The 22,399-nt window shown below is 41.6% G+C and overlaps 2 protein-coding genes across 3 annotated transcripts in view; both read right to left on the bottom strand.

Moving 5' to 3' along the window:
• Positions 1 to 22,399, bottom strand: part of PLEKHB2 (pleckstrin homology domain containing B2) — a 476,827-nt gene that overhangs the window by 204,740 nt on the left and 249,688 nt on the right. The window lies entirely within an intron of this gene.
• Positions 1 to 22,399, bottom strand: part of ARHGEF4 (Rho guanine nucleotide exchange factor 4) — a 217,293-nt gene that overhangs the window by 142,690 nt on the left and 52,204 nt on the right. The window lies entirely within an intron of this gene.

Consider the following 22,399-nt stretch of genomic DNA (forward strand, 5'->3'; position numbering starts at 1 on the left):
ACAAAAATGTTTATGGTTTCCCATTATACCTCTCAAATCTTAATATCCAACACCGGAATGTGTTATTTGACTGGTACAAAACATCACGGGAAAAGGACACTCATTCTTCTTAATGATCATAAGTAAACTCCATTGACAGACATGTCCGGCCTTTCCCTCTTTAGATTTCTTCTGTTTACTCTATTTCTTGAGGGGCTCCTCTTTAAAAACAATATTCAAGGATGTTTTGTACTGCAGAGTTCAATGTGTTAACTCTTCCTTTGTTACGAACTTGTCAAAGCCCAAGTCTGCCTCAAAGAAAAGTAAGTGTGGGCATTTTGTCCTGTTCACTAGTAGCCATCAAAAAAGCAAACCAGACCTGCACTGAAGCCCACATTTCTGCCCAGGCAAGTCCTAGAACTGGAAGAACAAGTATGGGTGATTTGAAAATGTTTCAGTCCTGAGCAGTATGTGGGCAGTCCAACCAGCACCTGATTGTGATGTATAAAGCACAGTATGCTACCATTAAGTGCTCTGCTTATGATTAAAAGCAAAATGTAGCACAATAAAGAAAACTGAATATGGGAGGGGGAGAAATAAAGTGCTTATGCTGCTACTTTGTGGTTTGAAGCAGCATTTATTCTCAATGCATCAATCTGGTTTACACAGCCTCCAGACTCATAATCCAGCCTGAGTCCTGCCATTCTATGCAGAGACAGCAGAAAAAGAAAGAATTGATAAGAAACAAAAATGGAAATGCCATCACATATGAAGAGGCACAAAGCCTGAACTGTAATGCAAGCAGCAAATGCCAGCTCATCAAGTTCCCTAAGAATGCTTTCATCGTGGCTGTATCAGTGAACATTTAGTACAGTTTTTCTTCTGGTAAAATCAAGCCAGCAAAAGAATTAAGAATTTTTCCAGGTTTTCCTCCTTTGCTGCGTTACACAGCATCAAGTATGCAATAAGCCCTTCTGAAGAAAATATGTATTTTACTACAGCAGTATTAAGACCAAAGTTATTAAACAGCACTTATGAAAGGCACTGAGTGATGTAGCCAAATACCCAGACCTCAGCTTTGTTAACCTTTCCATGTTCAGTGGGAGAAACCCCAACGATTTCATTCAGATAACTGACTGTTCACAACCAAAGCTCAAGCATTTTCCAAGAGTGGATACTGTACTAAGTACCAATCTCACTAACACAAGTCACAACTGATCTGTAGAAACTGCTGCACATTTCTATCGACTACACACAAGAGAATCCTAAACCAAGTTAAATTTACAGCTTGGGGACAGGAAGGACACGATTTCCCTTTTTTCCATGATAGTTAATTTTGCACAAGAGAGCAGATACAAACAAGGGTGTGATCACAAGCCTGAGAGCACAAGATTTACCGGTGCAGAGAGTCCCAGTCAGCAGCAGGTGGAGCCCGACCATAATGCTCTCCCCTTTAGGAAATTATTCCCTTTCCCCTGCACTCCCCCACGGTCCTTGGAGCTGATTTTGACTAACAGTAGTTGACAATTGGATTATTCTCACACAGTAAAATTACACTTACTTATTCTAGAACTGTGTAGTACAGAGAAAAAGAAATCCCCCCCAAGCCCCCAATTTTAAAGCATCTACATTCATAACACTTTTCAAAACTCCTTAATTACTTTCCCAGATGATCTGACAGAAACCAAAGTATGCACTGAGCAGAGTTTCCAGAGATCCACGGCCCCCCTCTTTGGTATAGCTAGCCAAAATCATACCAGAAACCTCACTCCTATGGTTCAACAATTTTGTAAGGACTCCAGCCCAACAAGATGGACATAAGAGGTTCAAGAGGTTCAGACAGCCTGGATAAGCAGTTCCCAGCATCTGGATATACATTTGGAATTTATAGGATTGGAATCTAAATGTCTGGAAAACCTTTCAGGCCTAATATTTCCCTCCTGAGAGACTTCCTCATCCCTACTTGAGCTCCACAACAGAATAGGAAATGGAAGCCAAGATTGAACATGAAAAGGATTGGTACCTCTCGTGCACATCTCAGCCCAAGCCTGACCTTTACACCTGACAACCTCCTGTTATTTAAGAGCACTTCCAGTGAATCTGATAGTCCCTCCTTTACTAGCACTGTCTGTCCAGGAAGTTTGCCAAACAGATGAAGGCAGAGTAAGCATTGTCTGGAGCATAGAGAGCAGTACTAAGAAGTCCAGTTCTATTTCTGCTGCTAAATTACTGGGCTCATCAAGGGTTTGATGTTCCTGGCTTCTCATTTTCCACTAACTGTACAGCTGATTACACCAACTCTTTGCAGTCTGTCAGAGAGAGAATGACTCTTGTTCTGGAGCCTCATCCATCACACTGGAGATTAAAATTGTAATCCAACATGCAAAAAACTTGAGCAGCTGAACAAGAGTTCAGTTAGATGAGGCAGGTCTCTCGGGTGCAGCCAGTGAGTGTCCCTGCCTAGCCAAGAGCCTAGATATGCCCAGGCCGGGGTCTCTACAGAAGCTGCAGCACTGGATGGCTCTTCTGCTTGACAAAGCATGCCTACGTGTGGAAAAGCTAAGAGCCAGCCTGCCTTAGCCTACCTGCTCCAGGTGAAACCTACAGAGTGGAAAGCCTGTTTATTTAGGTAATTCAACCTGCTATTTTTCCCTTCCAGGGGAAAGAACAAGTTCTCTAAAATGCACCCTCCACCAAGACAGAGCAGATCTCCAGGGTATGAGAAGATACACAGATGAAAATGGATGCTTCAAGCATTCAGCCCTTTCTCTATCCTACCCTCCCCACAGTCTCCTTTTAGCCTTATGGCTGCTCTAGACTCTGTGGACCTAGCCTTGCTTGTCCATCCCCAAACACCCCAGTTTTCTTTATCCCTAGCCTGTCTTATACTAGGCCAGTTCAGGCTTCTTTTGCTCCCCTTCTGCAGATAATGAAATTACTTTTCAGTCCATGCTCAGCTGTCTTTCCTAGGAACAACAGCTTCCTTTCCAGACTAGTATTCTCCCAGCTTTCTTCACAGTGAAGAGGAGCGCGAGCTTTTCATCACAACTGGAAGCCTTGGAAGGCTCTTACAGAGACTTTAGGGTTCCTGGCCTGCAGGGAAGCTAGGTGCTTGAACTTATTCCATTATACCTTTGCTCCATCTATTTAGACTTAGATTTTGTCAGCGTTAGAATAGTACCAATCAGCAGCACAAACACATATCCCTGCACAGTCATAGAACAAACTAATGTGAAAGTCCTGGCCATAGCAAGTTGTTTTTGAGATGCCCACACTAGATTCCAGAGGACAAGACAGAAGCATAGTTCCTCCACTACCTGAGCAGGTAGGATCTTCCTATGTTGCACAGAAAGGCTCACACTATCTGTGTGGGATGAGATCAGTACAACAGCGAATGAGAATAACTGTCCCAGATGGCAAAATACTCTCAGTTCAGGTGGCCAAGGAGACTAGATTGAGGAATCATAGAATCACAGGATGGTTCAGGTTGGAAGGGACCTTTCAAGATCATCCAATTCCAGCCCCCTGCCATAGGCAGGGACACCTTCCACTAGAGCAGATTGCTCCAAGCCCCTGTGTCCAACATGGCCTTGAGCACTGCCAGGGATGGGGCAGCCACAGCTTCTCTGGGCACCCTGTGCCAGCACCTCACAGTGGTCTGGAGAAAACTCCAGGAACTCCAGGAAGAAGGAAGTCATTAACCTCCTATTTCACATATCTGCGCACAAACCTACAAACCTTATGAAACCAGGCTGCAATACACTCCAATCCTGGAAGAGTCAAAAAGGCCCCTAAGTGGGCTCTTCACAGGGAATTTCTGACCCATATGATATAACATCAGATTAGCAAGCCATGAGCAGGCTACCGTACCTGCACTGTAACATGGAAACGCTGCTAACTCAGTCCTCCAGGTTACACCACATTAGAGCTGCCTCCTAGCAGAGATGATGAGCATGTACAGCTTCAGAAGCCAACTTGCCCAGAAGAGTTGCTGCACAGCTCTTCTTTCAGGGCAGAGGCATATCCTCTGAGTTCTACTCCTCTCAAATCCCAATGCATTTTATTGCATGCTGGGGAGCAGATGCCAAAGGAAGGCAGGCAGCCAGACTTCCTCAGTCAGAGCTGACAGAGGGGTTGGGTATCTGGTTTTCTCCCCAAATACACCAGCTGTTTTGGTGAAAGATAATAAACCTCCCTGTGAACCTTGGCTTATAGCAAAAGTAAAAAGATCAGGTTTTCTGACATAATAGAAGGCACAGGATGGGGTTTGGCAGGAGTGAAACAGCTTTGGACTGGATCTGTGCAAGTCACAAGTGGTTTGGCAAGAATTTCACTTGCTCAGATATTCAACTCCAGGTGAAGTGCATTGGGCATGAAGCTGAAATACAATGTAGGATAATAATCCTCTAAAAGCACAACATAAATCAAAATACAGCATGTAAAAACATGCAAGATTATGCAACAGTACTCCAGAAAATACTTCCTCAATTTCTCTGATAGATTCAGTCTCCCAAGCAAGCGTAGTCCAGAGTCCTTAGTTTCCAGACATTTATCAGCAGGAATATCTTACCCTAACATTAGAGAAAAATCCCAAACAAAACTGTCTTCATGGGCAAATGTAGCCTTGATCTTTTCTTGCCCTATGTTCGTTGTATCAGCTGTGTGGCTGTGGGTGGCAGGAGTAAGTCATAAAGCAACAGAAACAGTTCCTCAGGCATCCAGAATGGAGTTAGGAGCTCCAAGGCAAACCACATACTGTGGCTGGGGATGCAGGGCTCCATCACAACTGAAGGAACAGCTCTGCAGCCAAAGCCAGTTCAGCACCACTTTTGCCACTCCAACATTTGTGTCAGTCATCATGCTTCTTGCACAGGTAATCAGAAGTTCAAACACATCTCTCAAGCCCTTTTCTCAGAAATGGGCTCACCAGCGCTTCTAAAGCCACTGCTTTCGCAAGGGAGGCACTGTAACAGCACCTCTTCCTCTGGATTCAACCCAGAGCCGCTAAAGTTGATACTTCCTGTCTCTTGCTGCTCCCTGGATCACCTCCAAACTATTCTCTTTTCTCCTTTTACACAGCTTCTCTAAGCTCCAAAACCAAACCCAAAGTTTTAGCCTATCGCTCTGTTTCAGATCAGCTGCTTGATCACGATCATGGTGATAATCAGCTATTTTACTTACCATGTCTGGATAGCTGCCATGTGGGATACTGTTTCATCAGGATTTCAGGCAGGATTTCAGTGTATTGTGTTAACTGACAGAAATGGGGATGTCCATGAAGTTTATCAGATGGTGGCTTTGCTATGCAGGAATGAGACCTAAAAGTGCAGCTCTGCCAGCTTGTTCTGATTGCACCCATCCAGCTAGATCTGTTCTTACCATATTTTCCAAAATAGAAAGCGGGTTCTTTATTGTGTTTTTAAAAGAACAGGCTAAACAAAAACACCCCATAAGATTATGTTTGGACTCCTTCCTCAAAAGGTCAGACACTTCCACAACCCTATAAACACTTCTGTTTCCTGCACACATCTGCGGTACTGTTCCAGTGGCAGTCTGCTCCTTCTCCAAGCAGGGACCACTACTTTTCAATTGCTGCAGTCTGCAGATGACTGCAGTATTCCTCAGAGGGTCATGGGAGCAGCTCTTCAGGGCAACATCAAGAATAACTCCCCATCCAATATTTACTACTATGCCAATACTGAAATTGCTACATTCTATTGTGACCAATCCATTCACCACCAGCTAAAACCCCATTACACTCAGTCATGGGCCTACTTTTCCACCCTCACCCCCTCCTACACCCTGCACATCACAAACCTCCCAAATAGAGATATGGAGCTGTCTGTAACTGCAGCGACCACCCTGAGAACACCTTGCTGTGAAGCTCCCATAACCTGTGCTAGAAGTTCTTCACAATATCCCTGATAACGTGAAGAGTGCAAGAGAGATGACTGCAAAAGGACAACGTCAACAATTCTACCCAAAGGACACAGCCAGCTGATACATTCATACATGGGATGCCACCTCCCGCTGAAGGTTTCCCTCTGGCAGCCAGGCTGCTACTGTCTTGTTTTTGACTGCAAAATCCAAATGGTTCAAGGAGTAATCCAAAAATAGCAATCTAAACATTGTATTATTTCGCTATTGTCTACAGCTTCAAAGTGCAGGGATTTCAGACACAAGTCTTATCAGGGCTTCCTGTTAGTTAGCTTACATTTCTGGTACCAAACGTTGTAGGAAAGTCAGTTCATATCCATATGGGTGGATGCCAATAGTAATGTTACGTTATGTTACAAGTCAGGACATAATAGTTCAGACTCCACTTTATGGTAACATGGCTTTGCAGATTCTCTGATGGAAATAGGTCACATGCATCCAGCCAACAGATATGGAAAACTGAGCAGAAGGTTGTCTGTACAACTCTGAAAATCATAATCAAGACATCCAAATTGGCATCTCAAACTCCAGCACATGTGTACTGTGTCCTGCAAGGACCTGTCTCAAAATTATTTGGATTAGAAGCCACCAATTTAATACACTGTTCTTGGAAAAAGTTAACTGAGGCTCAGAAAGTCAGAGGAGGAATCCAACATATTTTTTCAAGAGAGTAAAAGGCACTGACAGCATACTGGAGCTTCTCACTTTGGGCAATGACCTAAACACTACCTAAATACGACTACTGCATTTCAAGCAGAATCGTTTTAGCAGCCCTGCTGTGTTCTAAGCCACGGGGACTTCACATAGATGAAACCCTTTACTGGCATCTCCTGCAGGGATATGCTTAATAACAAGCAGTATCAAAAAGATGTCTTTGATATAAATCTGTGTTTGGCTACGCAGTGAGAACAGAAGGAAGATCGAAAGACCAGGCACCTGAAAAGCATGTTCTGCTATTGAAACATCCAGTTCATGAGGCATCTGTAGTCAGAGCCTTCTGCCTATTCTCCAGGGACGACATGCAGATTCAGTGTCCCCTGCTGCTCAAAACGTGAGAAGTGATTTCACATTTATACTATTTAGAGTCATTTCAGTAATTATCAAGAGACAAAACTGGCACAGAGGCTTCTACCTGTGCCTGAAAAAGCCGACTGAAGTATCAAGGCCTGTGCCATGGTTCAGTAAGAACTGACAGGGCAAACTCATTCTAAATTCTTCAACTGGCAGGAGTATGCACAGAGGTAGAGTAGCTCTCTGCTTGTAAAGTCACTCCCAACACGTTTTCTCCTTTTGGCGTTGCCAGAAAGACAGAGCTGTTCAAAGACTGTGAAGTCATTCAGTTCATGTTTGCAAGCATAAGCTGAAAATCCCAAAGGGACAAAGTACCAGCATCACCATTTAGTTTATGTATCAGAGCAACTTCTGCTTCAGGGAAAAACACCAATAAAACTGATAACAAAGCAGTACAACACAGACACATAACCCAGCCCAGGGAAACACACAGTTCTGTCTATTTTTAAGCAGTTAAATGCAATTTCCAAATTCTTCGGAATCTTACAGTTTGAAGTTTTCGTTTCCAGGGCCTGGAGACTTGTTCTCCAAGAGCATGGTAAAAAACTCTCCCCTGGCACCAGCTTAAATTTACAATGTACATGTTGTACAATGTGCAAGCTTTACAACAAGCCATAAACTTTGAGGAATAATTTAAAAATAATGTTATATCTCTGTGTCAAAGCCTGAGAGTGACTAAGAGCAAGATCTGAAAAGGTTCCCTGATTTCCAAGGCTGAATTCTTGCTTCAGTGGGGTTCAATAGTATCCCACTTAGAAGAATACAGCCTTGTGTTCTGTTCTACGTACTTTTGGGGCAAAAAAAGGTCCCTATTGATTCAGAAGTAAAAGTCTTATTTCTTCTTTCTTGAAAGCCTTATTTATGAGAATGACTGGAATAGGATGACTACTGTTCTCAGAGAGCAAAGGTTATTCTACTTCCACAAGCAAAGGTTTCTATCAGAAAAAAAAACAGTGAGACACAGAATTTTTGTTGTCTATGTCAAACTCTCGCAGATATTACCTGTGAAAACCTGCAAACTTATGGCCATTTTAAAGATGATAAATACAGTGATAAAAACATCACTTAGATTTAGCAGTGCTGTGAAAGTGTGGATAATAAGAATGGGATTTACTCCAAAGAGCTTTCGCCCAGTAGCCCCTGCTCCAGAACCCCATATTCTTTGCTCCCATGCCTTAGTTGCTCCCTGTGCCCAGGAATACCTCTGCCTACTGCCAGAGGCCTCTGCCTTGCAGTCCTCCCTGTCCTCGGGGGAGGAGGGTATCACCTGAGGACTCAGGTTACCTGAGGACTTGTTTTCAAGCACAAGTTATTGTGCTGAAGGGTGAGACAGTACCAGAGGTGCCAGACGCACACTTACCAATAACACATGCTGATACTGAACGTTCAGCATTTGTTATGTTCTCTATTGTGTCATGGTTAATGCCATAGTTCTTGATGTTTAAATAATTCTTAGACTGTTCATAAATTCAAGCTGAGAATAAACTCAGCATAGAAATGAAGTGTATTAACCCCACACTGCTGAAAATAGTCTCTTTTGAAAATCATATGTATGTTGCCTAAATACGTCAGGAGGTGAATTTGTTTTTTAACACTCTTAAGGCCAAATTTCATACCAGAATACTCATCTCTCCAGAAAGTAACTGATGCCTACAAATGCTTTTACTTCAACCTAGCATTAGCCCCTCATGCTCAAATCTGTCTTTGAGTTTGAGAAACGGATCTTATTGATAAAAGACCCCTGTAAAAAGAAGCAGAACACATTCCAAAAGGCTAAAAAATCATTAAAGGTGAGGAGTTATCTATCTCCCATCATAGGAAAGGCAGAATAAGTATTCTCACACAATTACAAAAGGAGTAAAAGCCTCTTTTCCAAAATCATCTGATATAGAACTTCTAGCCCTGTAAAATTTTCAGTACAAAATACTGGGATGATCTCTGCAGTCCAGTAGTGGAAATAATCCTGCCATCAAAATCATTTCCTGCATGTGTTTCTGACTTGGGAAGTCGGCTGCATTTACATTCATGTCTGCATCTGCACAGAGATCCCAGCTCATATAGCTCTTTGCATGAAGCAGTGGTGTCATTTCCTCTGAAACATGGACCTCTGGGAGTTAAGAACATGTGGAAAGTTTGCTCCTGAAGTGGCAGATATGTGTCAAGATAGAAACAGAAAATATGAAAGGGAGGAACAGGAGAACGACAGTCATACACACTGTGAAGCAAAAGCTCAATTCTTATTATTTTCAAGTGACACCTTACAAAGCATCAGTCCAGATCCAGTGCCAGAAAACCAGAACAAATCCAATTCATTCACATAGACATTGACACAGCCCCATGTACTACTACTGACAGTGGAGTTCCATGAGTGTGGTTTAAGATGAATGAGGGATTAAATTATCTTTAGGATGATTGTGTTGTACACTGCCATCTACTTCTGGAAAGACATGTAAATATTTAGCATGCTACTTAGGGATTTCCAAGCTACTGCTCAGGCAACAAGAGCACAAGAAGGAACGAGACAGGTTGGACCACAGCTCATCCCAAGTTGCAGTTGGGAAGTGAAAGCGCCTTTGTTGTTTCCCTGCCCTGGGGTTGGTACAGGGTTGGGTGTCATTTAGCCCTGCTCTCTCACTAGGATTTGCATGGCATTCTTCCTGCTGGCTCAGAAACACCAAGATGTCACCCAACTAGAATCACCCCCTCTCTGTGGCTGGCATACTGAATAAAACCCAGGGCTAGAGCAGTTCCTGGAGGGGAGCTTCTCCACTCCTGGCCCTGTAGGGCACACAATCCAACTGTGCACATCTGCAGAAAGGCAAGTCAGGCTATTCGTCCGTTTCTCTCTGGTTGACTTGAAATACTGAAGCAACAGAAGTGACTAGATTTGATGTATTAAAGAACAGATGCTGAGAATTTGGCAAGAGTCAGAGGTTTACACTACAGATTAATGACATGGTTCTCCCCGGACTTCTGACAGTCCGATTCCTTATTGCCTTTTAGGCCAGCTTTCACATTATCACTACTCTGCCCAGTGCCCTGTGCCATGATGCTACATGCTGCATCAGTTAATTTTCCAGTTTGCAAATGCACATTTCCTCCTAAACGTGGGTGGCCTTGGCATGTGTCTCAGCTTTGAAGAGCATGGCTCTCACTCCCAGGGCACCAAAACAGTTGACGCAGTTAATGCAAATAGGATGCAGCACTGGATGGCTACAGAAAAACCTTTGAGAAAACTGGTTTGTGAGTCACGCCTTGCATGTTGCATGTAAGCCCAGTGAGAGAACCTGCTGGACTAAACAAAGAATGAACTAAAGCTGTTCAGGACATATTTTTGTTCAGCTCTTATTAAAACTAGCTTTTTTTCAAAGGCTTTATGATAGACAAAATGGAGTCCAATCTAGTGACAGCTTATCAGAAAGCATCTGCTTGGTCAGCTGAAAGACACATCCGAACCCGCAAGTCTATAACTACATGCTTTGCACAATAGGAAGGTACAAAAGTCAAGGCAAAACAAAGCATTTTGCTGAACTGTAATTCCTGGGTAGTCACTAGAGTGCTAACACTCTTATGAAGCTCTATTATTACTCCCAGTTATTATTACTCCTAGTGATTAACTGGGAGAATTTTCTCATAGCTTAATACAGGACTGATGTAACCTTGAGAACTGCCAGGTAGTACTTCACTGACTGAAAAAGGTAAGGCATAGATGGAAAGGGGGATCAAAACCAATACTCAAGAGAGACTACCATTATTTGTTCTGGGTTTTGACACAGAAAGACAAGAAATGCATGGACGTAAAGCTTACACGCTCATCTTACAGAAAGCCATTTTTTATATTTCATTCAATCTAAACCCCTTCTCTTCTAAAACCTTTTGTTTTAGCAAAAAAAAGTGAGTTTCAGGTTGGTCAGATATCCAAATAAAATCAAGTGTAAATAGCCAGATTGTCCCTGGCTTGCCCTTACACAACATCTAATAGGCTCCCATTCAGGCAAATATTACCCAAGCGTGTTTGAAACATAGAGAAGGTACTGCCCAAGAACAGGTGATCATAAAAATCCCTAAGAATAAGGGAGCTTTGATGCGTGTCTTCCCTTTTCCTATGCATAGAGACATTATTAGCAACTTCACAGCTGAGAAAAGGTTAAGTATGAAATCAAATACTTGTTTATTAGTATAGAAAGTAATTCTGCAGGAAAATCCAGCTTAATTTGGAGATGCTAGTGATACCTCTTAATAATTCAAGATGTATGTTATATAAAAATTATGTTAAGATAGGAATTATGTTATTTTGTGTTACGATACCTCTTATATTTTGGGCACTATAACATCATGCATTTCGATTAAATCATAGAATCACAGAATCCCAGACTGGTTTGGGGTGGAAGGGACCTTAAAGCTCATTCAGTTCCAACTCCCTGCCACGAGCAGGGACATCTTCCACTAGAGCAGGTTGATCCAAGCCCCATCCAACCTGGCCTTGAACACTGCCAAGGATGGGGCAGCCACAGCTTCTCTGGGCACCCTGTGCCAGTGCCCCATCACCCTCACAGGGAAGTATTTCTTCCTAATGTCTAACCTAATCTCCCCTCTGTCAGGTTAAAGCCATTCCCCCTTGTCCTGTCACTACAGGCCCTTGTCTAAAGGCCCTCTCCAGGTTTCTTGTTAGCCCCTTTAGACACTGGAGCTGCTCTAAGGTCTCCCCTTAAGGAGCCTTCTCTTCTCCAGGCTGAACCAGCTCTCGCAGCATCTCCATGGCCTCCTGTGGACTTGCTCCAACAGCTCCATGCCCCCTTGTGTTGCTGCCCTCAGAGCTGGATGCAGGACTGCACGGAGGCACAGAGCACAACAGAGGGGGGGAATCTGTGTTTTATCACCGTTTAGGTTTTGTAAACCTAGGGTGGTTTTCAGCTGATTTTAAAGTTAGCAAAAAGTTAAGGAGTGTGGTTTCCTCTTACGTCCTTCAGACCAAAGCAGCTGAGAAACTATCATCCACTAAGGACAGGTAAACAAACGAGCAAGTGGAGAAATGTAAGAACTGAGAAAATAAAAGCTATCATAAGGATTTCACCCCTAATGATCTTTCAGGTCTGGCTATAAATCAGAACAAATTGCCTGTGGCATCTCTTTGACAGGACCCACTCTCCAAAACCAGATCCAGAGATTATCTACATCACAAAACAAGACTTACTTGAGTCTTAAGGCTCCATAAGAAAAGTTAATCTTTATTAATTAGTTGTCATGGAAACTTGGCTTTGGGAGGGCTATGAATGGTTCACCAAGATCACATAAGAACTGCATTTTGTAAATGCCTTCATCATGATTTGGATAAACAAACAGTAATCAAGGCAAAAGCTGCCCTATTTCAGAAGTACTACAGAGAAATAATGCCACAGGGGTTCAAGAAAAAATAAATTCATTAGAAAAAGTTTAAGATGTAGCAATTAAGAGTTATCCCAGTTCTTTCAGGCTTTCTGGCAAAGACCTATGATATTAGCTAACAGTGCCAGAATATATCAAACTCAAAATATCAAACCAAAATAGCAAGCATGAAACAGCACTCCAAAAACAGGGTGTGAAGGCCCCTGCTCTTACCCGCCTGCTGGAAGAAGCATGTAACAGAGAGGCCAGGTGTGATGGTAGAAAGCCAAGGTTCTCAGCAAGAGTCTTAAATAATTTCTTCACACATGATAAGACTTCTGTGAGTACATTATTCGAGCTGACTTTGGCTTCTTTTCCTTTGTCTGTCTGCGTAGAGCACACTTTTCCAGGAGTTTAAACCTCACACCCAAGAGAATAAAAGATACACAAGAGTGATCTCCCCCATCACTGAGACACACCACCTCATCAGCAGGATAAAGCTGAACAAAACAGAGCCACAGCACAGAGACTAGCTGAACCTGCAGAGCAGGCAGAATGCAATGGGCAGAGCTGAGCTCTCGCCAGCAAGATAAAAACAAGCTGAGGAAGCAGATCATCTTATTTATCTTATTTCTGTGTGGGGCTGGTTTGTCTATATTCTGTTCCATCCGGGGGAGGGGGGGGTGGGAGGGGGGGGGTGGAAGCAAAAGAAGGAAAAGAAGAGGGAGAGGCGCAAAACTGTTTAGGCTTCTGTCTGATTCTTCTAACATGGCGATATCAGCTGTGTAATACTGGGAGTAAATGCAAACACAAATAACCCCAAACCTGTGGCATACACTATGACCATAACTGTACACCTCTACAGTAATGGTCCACTGCTCTCGTACTGTAACTACACATCTTTGGCTTTCCCACTTACAGACACATGTCCTTTGATTGTTTTTTCTGCTCTTGTTGAAATGGTGGATTACAGCCATGTAGGATGTATGTGATGTATATTACATATATACACATACTATTACATATATAGTTTTATAGCAGTGCAGAATGGCTAGCTTTGCTATGAATTTTTAACAGGAGTTTTACAATTATTTCCATTTTCATTCAGGATTCACATGACATTACCTGAAGACAAATAGATGTCTTATACTGGATTAGAAAATTATTTCATTTTATAACTGAATGAAAAGTAATCAAATAGTTTGATTTTTCTGAAGATGGCTGAAACTGGAATAAGGTACTACTTACATGTCTCATCAAATAAATCAGCTAGCTGTTCCAAAAGAGAACAGACTAGACTAGACTAGAACAAATATAAAATAACCCCTTACAGCTGACTTGGGAAATGTTAATTTCAAAATGAACCACTCTCTTCCCCAGCAGTTGCAGACCTGGGCCAAACCAAGGGTTGGCAGAAGGGTGAGAGCCCAGGCACAGCAGCAGTGGCTCCATGCAAGCGCACGGTTCGCTTGTTTACCCAGACATTGAAAGAGATTTTGCTGTGACATCAATCCCCATGTTGTCCCATGTTACATCACTGTCAGCAAGCAAGCTGTGGTGTTACTGCATGATCTGCAACTTTGGAATACATGTTCCCTCTGAAGAAATAATTGTCTTCATTGGAATTGTTGACAAATATTTAACACCACCTGTTTCAAAACAGTCACCTGAAGCTGGAATAAATCATTTTACCATCTTATGTTAAGATTCAATTGCCAGGGTATTATGGTACTTGTTTAACCAAAACCCAGAATCAACAGGAACGTATTAATGTGGATCAGGAGGGTTTCCATAGCTGTGCAGGAACCTGAGTGAACTTCCACATTACCTTCAGGCACACTTACAGCAACTGCGGTGACCTACCAACATGCACTGCAGACAAACTGGGTGTGACAAAAAAATGTCATCATTAATAGTGATATGGTAGCTGATACCAGCTGAAGCCCTGTATTAACCATGAGTACACTAGAATAACTTTGTGCCTGATGAAAGAACAATATGAAAGACACCTGTCTTACCCATTTGGTCATGATTATTTCAGCTTGCTGGTAATTTCAAGCCTATTCCAGTGCTTTTCACTGAAAACTTTAGATTCTTCATACAACTAGTCATTTCCTTCATTATGTTAGACCTCTTTAATAAGCATGGGGAACACCCAGGGCTCAACACTCACCTTCTATAAATAGATTTGCTGAAGTCGCACCTAAAACTGGAAAGCTCATAATGTAAGCTTGATGAGAAAGTTGTCTACTGAAAACATTAAATCTCAGCCAGAAGAGCCAGGCTCTGCAAACAAGGCTTCTCCAATGCCTCCATGACCATAGCACTGGTTTAAAAGGAGAATTTTTTAGTGCCAGTGAAACAAAGATGCTGTGAGACCGCATTGAAGAGGAAAAGCACTTGTCTTGGTTTTCTCAGAAAGGTCACATATATGATCAGGCAGCATTTCACTCAAATTTAAATGTTGTCTTCAACTTCCCACATGCACATACCAAGTGAATGTCTGCAGCAAGGCTACCATGGGAGATTTCCAAGAGTAGCAGATTGCTCTTTAGCCCACACCTATTTAGTGTCATTGTAGAAAATTGGCTCAGCAGAGGGGGTCTGAGGCAGTAAAGTGTTATAACTGGAAGAAGTAGGAGGAGTCATTCATTTCTGGAGCAAGTGTAGCCTGAATTTCCACCTTCAATCTTGGCAAGACTTGTCCTCTAAAGAGCACAAGTATTTCACCTTTATTTTTATGTGTGTGATCTGGAAGATGCTGTTTCAGCGGTGAAGCATTTCAGTTAGTTTAAAATACTTCCATAAGCTCCAACCCCTGTTGGCTGAGGTGCCTGCAACATGGCTGTCCTATTCAAGGAGTGCTAGAGTGTTGCAAGAAGCTGTTCATTATTTAAATCTTCTTCTTGCATTTTGCATAAACCCACAAAAACACTGTCATTGACAATCTGATGCAAATTCTTGTCTTGTCTCCTGGGATTTTTATTCAGGCAATAATTTTTGTGGGGTCAAAAGTTGAACCTAAGGCTATGTATAGGTCCTAGTAATTTTTAACTTTGTGGTGTGATTTAATCATACAGATTTTCATTCTTCATTTGTATGTTGTGTACGGGTGAAATCCTTTTCTTAAGGAACACTATTCAAGTGCTACCAGATTGCAATCATGTTAATTGAAACTATGCTTATCAAAGTAATTATATACTCCTAGGTATGACCTCAGCAATGTTACTGGAAGTTTCTCAGCAGCAAGCCCTATTCGAGCTGTGCAGGACTCCATCTCCAAAGGTAAGACAAAATTGTGACTCCCCAGCAGCTTGAATTCTTTGGGGCACAGCCAACAACGTCACAATTCTGGTGATTTGGAAAACCGTTGACTCAGTACCAATAGCCACTTCACAGGAAATCTTCATATCAACAGAACACGAGCTTTGATTACACAAAAGCTGACAAAGACCTTCAGGACTTTTCCCACATCTCTACCTGCAAGCAAAGCACTCTTCACTGTTGTATGTCACTTTTCACATGTATTCTCTGAAAGGGCCAAGTTTTCTCTTCTAAAACGTAAGATATATTGGGACATCTAGAGCCTACAAATCTTTTATCTGTCACAGATTGAGATGCAATTTGTAAGCAATCCTAGTGGCCAAGAATTCAAAGTAACTCCATCAAATGTAATCTCACTCAGTGCCTCCCACCAAGTAAAGATCTGACCAAATGGATGAATTTGTTAATGCCTGTCAATGGGCGCATTATAACTGTACCTGTTGTTACACCTGTATTTTAGTGGACATCCTCTGTGATCTAAGTCCTGGATCAGTCTGTCCTGCCTTAGAAGTGACAGGCATTACTATATGCTCAGTATTAATCACAAATGTTAATGATTTGGATGTCGAATTTGCTTCCACCCTCCTAGACTGATAATAGCATTCTTGTGTTGAAGACAAAGACAACTTCACTCCTGAGGCGGTATTTCAGATGGGAAAGAGTATGTGTATGTGTGCATCATCCGTTTTCATTTACATACATACAGGCAGGTTAATCAGGAATTACCTGGCTGCCATTAATTCCAGTTTCCATTACTGTCAAAGACTCATTAACGCATCAGAGACTTTTAATTATTCAGATACTTTGCATATTAAGCAGTTCTAACTTTCCTTTTATATCTCCTTAAGCTTCTTCTGCCAAAATGCTCTCCCCCTTAAAAACAGTGAGAGTTCATTTGACACTTTGTTTCCTTACTAGCATATCTTCACTGACACAACAGCTATGAATGACCCAAACCTCATTCCATTTTTCAGTTATTAGCGTTTTCAGGCTAATTCTTTAACCCTCTGATTTGTGAACTAGCTCTTGGTTTAATCTCACAATTTGCTTTTGATAGAGAAATCCTTAGCTCCTCTACTCTCATCCAGTATGTTCATTTCCATATTGCAGCATTGTTTTCTCCATGAAGACTGCACACTGCCATGGACCCTGCAGCATTTTTGGTTGAAGAAGGTACAAGATAACTATCTCGGATAAGAAATTCCCACTCACAATGATTTGCCATACACTCTGCAGCTTAATTCTGTATCAGGTAACAACTTAATGTTTTTTTATACAGAAGCCATTGCAGGAATAAAGTATATGAATTTCCATTCCTTCTTAGTATCAAATCTATTGAACTCCGGCCTCTGTACTCCCTGTCTCTGTGCAAAATGCACTTCAGTCAAAGAATTTTACTTTCTGTGGACAAAAGTTCATGGTTACCTCAGTTGAAAAGTGTTCATCCACAGCTACTTCAGCTCCTGTGAAAGCAAGACCCTTACAGGGACTTATATATGAATTCTATATGTGAATTTATGCTCCTGAAATACCTGTGTTTTTAAAGCTATTTAAAAGCTCATGTAAATTTTTTTTTTAGCTATTTTTGCAAGAATAAACACTCACACCACTGACTACAATACCTGTTCTGTACGCATTTAAAACCCAGGGGTTTTTACAAGCCTATGTGCGATCATACAAATTTGTTGTTTTGCATATTGAATGAGACATCAGCAGCCCTCTTTAAGTTTTTAATGAAGAGGTGTGTATTCTGGTATTACTTGCAGAGCTGTTACTCAGGTAGTATGAGTTGCTATAGATGTTACTGTAAGATCTAAGCTGACATTGTAGAATAGCATTTGAGCTCCAGCTCAACACTGGCTTCGTTTAATTTATGCTCCAAGAAGCTCATCAGCTAAACACCGACAATTTTCTTCAGCGAGTTTTGGAAGAAAGCAGTTCCCACCCGACACTGAAACATTCTGTTTCACTGCTCTTTATGCTTTTTGTTGCTATTTAGAAAGCTGCAGCATCAGTGCACAGAAATCCCACTGTACAGGATGACCCTGGTATCTGTTAGACTGAAACCTGAGATTACACACACACAGAGGTTAGGATACCTGCATTGTATCTCTTTGCCTGACAGCTGATCATGCTTAAAGATGACATTAGTGCACCACACCGCCTAGATCAGGCGACAAACAGCTGCATGTTACAGTCATTCCTTAGTTTTAGGCCAAACTGCAATATCTACTCATTATTCAGCTAGATATGGTACATTCAAGACATGGACCCCATATAACAGTGATGTTACAGCTACATACAACAGGACCAATGCTTCTGAGGTAACAAGGTACATTTTCAATGAGAAAACTTTCTGACTTACCAAGGGAATGGTACCACTCAGCAGGGTCCCTGCCTCTATGGCCTCTATGTCTGGCACAAATCTACCTGAAATCAGAATTTTGTTTAAGAATCTCTGCTAGAGAGATTTCACTATAAGGGAAAAAGGAACTGACCCTCAGAGCAGAATAACTAGACATTATTCTAGTGTTCATTTCACAGGGATCTTACAGGTACCAAGACTGAGACTAATAAAGATTAGCCCACCTATAATATTCATGGTCATAAAAAGAGGAACTAAACAACAAAGTTGTTAGGGGGGGAACCTCACCTTTCAAGATCAGTATCTTGTGAAACAGATGCAAGACCTAAAATTACTACAAATGTGGTGTTGCATTCCTTAAATCAGAACAAAAACCCTTCAGAGTAACAGACATTGTGAAAAACTCTTCAGTTCAGTTCATTAAATGCAAGTTGGCATATTGTTCAAAGAGAAAGCCAACAAAGTTAGGTTCAGATCCAAAGTCTAAGCTGGATGGGCTGCAAAACTAACCAAGCACGTGACACAGATTTCTGAGCAGAGTAAAACCAAAGTTGTAGCCAATTAAAAGGAGAAATGTACAACACTCTGCACATTGAATCTGACTCAAATTCAGGATGTTCTACAGCTGTGCAATACTGTTTCCTATGACAGCAGCAGCAGGGCTCCCAACAGCTCTGCCTGCAACTGGCAACTGCTGTGATTGTTGCTCAGGCACACTCAGGCTTTTTAAAGTGGCCAGGAATTGTTTAGCTGGTATTAGTGGCCCTGAGCTTTGGTTCAGAGAGAACAATAGGCATACTATTTTAGAGGTATTAAAGGTATTAGTGGTAAATCTGCATCATGCCTTGTTTACTGCTGTACCAGTGGTATTAGACAGGAATTGAAAATGACTGCAACAGGCTACCTGCTTTGAAATGCTCCATGCCATAAGTGAAAGCATGATTCTTATTGCGGCTGTCATAAAAGACAGCAGTATTAATCTGTATTTTCTGTGTTTGAAAGTAAAGAAAACAATAATACACTTCCATAAACTTCATTGTTGCACTTCTGACTAATCCAGGCTCATCTGAGCCACTTGTACAATTTGCCATTTAATACAGAGTTACACTTTGATTTCTGCACATTTTCTGCGAGAAACAAGTATTTTCCCACTAAGTGAACAGACCTGTAGAATATTCTGTGAGAAAAAAGAGCAGCTAAACCCATTGCAGTTGTGCATCTTGAGCAACCTTAAGATCTCTTTCCGTTTTTCTAGGCAGAACCAAAGATAAACATACTAAGCCTTTAAATGGATTCTTACAGGAGATAAAAATAATGATTGGCCAAGATATAACAGGGTATCTCTGCTGACACATCTTCACTAGATCATATGTGCATGCAATTTTGTGTCTGCTTTGAACACGCAGTGAAAGGAACCATGATACCTTCACATGGTTACTCATTGTAAACTCATAGTTCTATGCTACTAAAGCCTTGCAGCCAGGAACGAATGAGGGCAGGCAGAGGCACTGGCCATGTCCCATGGTCCAGCACCCAGCTCTAGATCCCTCCTGGAGATGCATGGACAGATTTATGCTATTCCCACTTCCTCTGGCTCCTTCCACCAGCAGTGGTGCTGATGCAACATCCAGAGGAGGACAAGAGGCACCACAGTAACTCTCCCATAGTGTCAGCAGCATCTATCCCAAAGCCAACAGCAGGTTTATTAGCTGTATGGCTCAGGCTACTATTTCTTTCCAGTCAGGTGAGGGTGAAACTTTTAAAGTTCCCAGTCATGGTATAAGGATCTTAGGAGTGTAAATCCTATTGAGAAACATGACTAAGACTTCAGACGGCATTCCAAGCTATTTGGGTCATTCTAGCAATTCTAGCACAACCCAAATCACAAGAGTATCAGATTGCAGCATGGTTCGCAGGGCTTGTAAAATACAGCTCTAGATACATGGCCAGCTTTAAATAAGTGCTTTCTATTTCAAGAGGAGTTCACAGAAAACAGTGAAGAAACTGTAATTAAAATACCTCCATTTTGGCAAAGTTTCACCAACTTAGCTGTTAGTTTTAAGTCAATGAATGCAAAATTAAACATATAGGTATACAATGACCCTTCCTAATCACACAAACTGAAACCAAGAGACAGCACAAGGCTGTTACAAACTAAAAATATAGAATCCCAGACTGGTTTGGGTTGGAAAGGACCTTAAAGCTCATCCAGTTCCAATCCCTGCCACAGGCAGGGACACCTTCCACTAGACCAGGCTGCTCCAAGCCCCGTCCAACCTGGCCTTGAAAATTGCCAGGGATGGGGCAGCCACAGCTTCTCTGGGCACCCTGTGCCAGCGCCTCAGCACCCTCACAGGGAAGAACTTCTTCCTAACATCTCATCTCAATCTCCCTTCTGTCAGTTTAAAACCATTCCTTTGTCCTATCACTACATCTTCAGAATGAACCCAGTAATCACCATAACACTGTTGACAGCTACCAGTTCTACTCAGTCCCATTTTCTCTAATACCTATATTATTAATACTTATGTCTTAATGTTATTGTTGATGTTTGACCCTCCTGTAAAATAAGTACTCTTTTAAGTACTGGGAAGTATATACTTTCATGCCTTAAAGTAAAATATTTACATACAATCTAGTAATACGTTTTATGCTAAAATTTTTCAGTCAAGACTTGGCACGTGATAAAACAGCAATGCAAGGATAAGTCACCAGCCATACTCCAGTAACAGAGAAAAACCTGCCTACTGTATTTTTCCTGTCCCTTGCTTTCAGCTCCCAAAGAATGCAGTGTTTAGAGGAAGAAAGTAATTCAGAAAAGGCTCAGTAGGCATTTTCAACCCAAATGTGGGTAGTTTTTATGACCAGCTCCACACAGTCTCCCTAAGCAAGGTTGCCAAAAATGAGGCCCACTTTCTACTTTGGAGTGCTACTGGTTTTCTATGAACCATAGGGTGGTTACAGGTGCTACACATTTTAGGACCAAAATGAAACCTTTTGTCACATTTATTTCAAACAGCAGTCGGTCTCCAGAGGGCATCTCTGGGTTGAGATTTACTGCTGACTTTACACCCAAATGCAATCCTGCAGCAGACTTTACCAAGAAGTAGTCTGGCAAGTAAATGTGTCAGTGATAACATAATGGGAAGCTGGAATTCAGCTGATTACAGTTATTCTATTTCTTCAGTATTTTTCTTCTAAGTGACATAATTCTCTATGGCGCTTCAAATTCTAACCTTTCAGATGACAGAATACTCCAATATTCACTAATCCGATTAAACTTTCATTTCCTTTGGCCCCCACTTCTCAAAATCATCTACAGGTTTCACAGTGCACACCTCTAAGGACACCTGCAGCACATGCTCTAGTTGTAACAGTGATTCTAAGCAGGGTGAAAGCCACAGCTGGGCTCAGCTCTGAAACAGCTATTTCTGTCCAACAGCAGACAGCAGCAGGATCTCAGCCACAAAACTGTAGAATTTATTAGATTCATAGAAAATGAAACTTTCCCCAGTTTTATACCCATCAATGAAGATCTGACTTTGGTCTGGTTTGATTTAATAATTCTAAATATAAACTTATATTTATTGGCAGCAATTTGTACATATATATTGGCAGGTATTTTTTAGCTAAAGCATTTTAAGTAATGGGAGCTTTGCTCACTTTAGCATGTTTAATATACAACAAACACTTCAGGAAAACACAATAAAATGAGCTATAATTTGGTTTTGTCTCATAAAATATATCTTTCATTGCTAACAACCCCCTGTTGATGTATGTGGCTTGCACCATAAATGTTATGGTTTTCATCATATAAGGATTTCTCAACATAAACCCACAACAAGTGTTTCCTTTTTATCGCAGCACAAAATAATCACCTTCTACAAATCAAGTGTTCACATAGCAAAGCAAAATGCAAACCTGGTGAGTATACTTACTGGGCACCAGTTCTCAAGAAAACTACTCTCTACATTCCTGTACAAAGACTTTAAATCAACGTTTCTCTCGTGTCAAAACAAAACTAAACCAAACAAACTCCCACACTCAGGAAAAGGCTCAAATTGCTTACCTTGAAGAAGCTCCGAAGAAAATACATTATGCTTAGCATTTTGGAAGGTTTAAAATGAGGAATTGTTCAAACTTTAGAACATCCAAGGCCTGGGTGAATTCCTGCACTCCCGCTGTGTCTTTAGTTACATGCTTTCTTGTTGCTATTTTGGACGGTCTTAGTACAAGGGAAGCATATGAGCCATGCCAGGAGCTTATGCTAAGGAGTTGCATAACAATTAGGACTTATCTGTGCTGCGCTGTAGAGTGCAGCAATGCAAACAGGTTTGTTCACAGTTTACTAGTCCCAGA

This window comes from Pezoporus flaviventris, unplaced genomic scaffold (assembly GCF_033815535.1).
Source record: "Pezoporus flaviventris isolate CSIRO_AGI_PZ_B2104156 unplaced genomic scaffold, CSIRO_AGI_Pfla_v1 ptg000040l, whole genome shotgun sequence".
In the NCBI taxonomy this organism is placed as follows: domain Eukaryota; kingdom Metazoa; phylum Chordata; class Aves; order Psittaciformes; family Psittacidae; genus Pezoporus; species Pezoporus flaviventris.